The sequence below is a fragment of the Octopus bimaculoides genome, chromosome 1, assembly GCF_001194135.2.
Source record: "Octopus bimaculoides isolate UCB-OBI-ISO-001 chromosome 1, ASM119413v2, whole genome shotgun sequence".
Classification (NCBI taxonomy): domain Eukaryota; kingdom Metazoa; phylum Mollusca; class Cephalopoda; order Octopoda; family Octopodidae; genus Octopus; species Octopus bimaculoides.
The window spans coordinates 197,859,599-197,862,415 of NC_068981.1; positions in this window are offsets into that span (position 1 = coordinate 197,859,599).

Sequence of the window (2,817 nt, forward strand, 5' to 3'; positions counted from 1 at the left end):
TATATATATATATATATATATATATATATATATATATATATACGCACACACACACACATTGTTACATATATAGTCACCTTTAAATATGTAGAGATCATTTAGTAATGTTATTGTGAAGTTCTGACTTTGTTGGACCAGAGCAACCATTAAGGAGAGAGAGAAGGTCACATCAGTGGTCAGTTGAGTGGACTCAATAAACTGAAATGAAATGCCTTGTGCAAGGACAGTCCCACCCGAACCACTTGGCCATGTATCTTCATTCAGACACAACTATTATAAAATAATATACATATAACATTTATATGTATTTATATTTTTGTTATGTATTTGTTGTTATTCAGCAAAGATAATGGTGATGAGAAGATACAACAAGAAATAGTCTACCATCGAACTACAACGATTTAATTTCATTCTTCTATGCTGTGAGTTCAATTCCTATCAGGTCTGAATTTGCTTTTCAGTCTTTCAGGGTCAGTAAAACATTTAACATCAATGTGATCTTCTCCTTTCATTATTTCAATCAGCTGAAATTTTTCATATATTTTTGCTTTTTCAAACAAATGTTTGTCAATTAGATTTGGATATTATTATTATTATTATTTTGGTTTGGCTCAGGTTTGGTGTTGTTCCTGGCAGGAATGGCCGATTACTACCTATAACGTTAGATATCCACAAGTTTCCAGCAGTCTTTCAAGTGCTTAGAACCCTCCTGATGATCCTTGCTGTCTTCCCTAAGAGACAAACTTCCGAAGGAGCTTTACTGGGCATTCCATTCCAATCTCCTTCAGCCATTTCTTTATATTTTGGCTAACTCTTCCCAACGCATCAATTATTAGGGGCACAACCTTTACTGTTCGCATGCTAAATATTCTACCTGTTTCTAATTTTAGGGGATTGTATTTTCTTTGTTTTCGTTTTCTTTCTTCACAATCCTGGAATCAAATAAGCTCCTTCCTTCAAATTGCTGGCCTTGTGCCAAAATTAGAAAGAGACTACTAATTAGTGGCTGCTTCTGTTTAATCTCCAAGACTACAGCATATTAAAGAAAGATTCCTTACATCATCATCATCTAGGATCCATTTTCCATGCTGACATGTGTTGGACGGTTTGACTGCAACTGGTAAACCAGAGAGCTACACCAGGTTCCAGTCTGATTTGGAATGGTTTCTATGGCTGGATGCCCTTCCTAACACCAACCACTCCAAAAGTGCAATCGGTGCCCTTTATGTGCCATCTTGATTACAAATCAAAAGACACCCAACTTTGGTCAGTTTTCTGAATTGAGACACAAAATCTTACTTTCGTTCCCAAATCTATAAATTTCTTTGATGTGATATTATCTTTGCAAACAACAGGACTGTCACAACGTCCATTTGTTTTACTCCAGAATCTTGAAATATAAAAATTTAAAGAATCTTCTACTTTCACGTTGATGCTGACAACAGGGCCAGGACTTTGGTTCAAGAACCTTTAATTCTCAGAATTCTTCATAGGCCAGGATAATCTTTCATTTATGTTGTGGGGTTCGTTTTAACAATCATTCACAACATCCAGTCATTCACAACATCCATTTCTCACCATAAAAATGGAATCAGATGTTTTAATGGAAGAAAGTCTTATTTTCTCCACAAATTGCATCAAAATTCCAATTTCGGTTCCTTGTCAGACTGTTTTCTTTTACCCCGTAAATAAAGATGAACTCCAGGTTTCCCCACTTGTATTTGCTGTTCCATTTTTTACTAAGAAGCGTCTCAGAGAAATTAGATTTGGTTTCAGCAGGTTTATATAGTCTTAGTAAAGGGAGGTAACTTATAAGTTAGCTCCCTTGACCAACTGAGGAAGTTCTAAAATGCAAGGACGCTCATAGTTGAATCTTAGGTTCGATAGATTTACAACTGGACATGCTATTTGCAGCTACTATATAATACGCTGTATGTAATATGTATCATATACATACGTGGTTGTATGGTTAGAAGCTTACTTCCCAACCACACGGTTTCTGGTTCAGTCCCACTTCGTGGCACCTTGGGCAAGTGTCTTCTACAATAGCCTTGTGAGTGGATTTGATAGACGGAAACTGAAAGAAGCCCGTGATATATATATATATATATATATATATATATATGTGTGTGTGTATGTTTGTGTTCCCCATCATTGCTTGACAACCTGTGTTGGTGTGTTTACGTCCCCAATAACATTAGCGGTCCGGCAACAAAGACTGATAGAATAAGTACTAGGCTTACAAAGAATAAGTCCTGGGGTAGATTTGCTTGACTAAAGGCAGTGCTCCAGCATGGCCGCGGTCAAATGACTGAAACAAATAAAAGAGTGTGTGTGCCGACGAGAGAGAGCAGCTTTGCTTGACGTTCGACTTGCAAAAAACAGCAGCCTTCATTCATTTTAAAAAATGATGACGTTTTCGATAATCTTGGATCTACATTGAGTTTGGGCAAAACAAGACGGGCTACTTGCAGCTTGGACATAGGACTGCTGGATCAGGGCTGGTCTAGGACTAAACAGTTGTAGACTTCTCATAATAAAAGATTGACATTTATCATCATCATCATTTAGTGTCCATTTTCCATGCAGTTTGATTGGAACTGGTAAGCTGGAGAGCTGCACCAGGCTCCAATCTTATTTGGTTTGGTTTCTATGGCTGGATGCCCTTCCTAATGCCAACCACTCCAAGAGTGTAGAGGTTGCCTTTTACATGTCACCAACACTGTCCATGATTATGATTTCACTTGGCTTGATGAGTCTTATCAAGCACAGCAAATCGCCAAAGGTTTCAATCACTTGTCATCGCCTCTGTGGAAC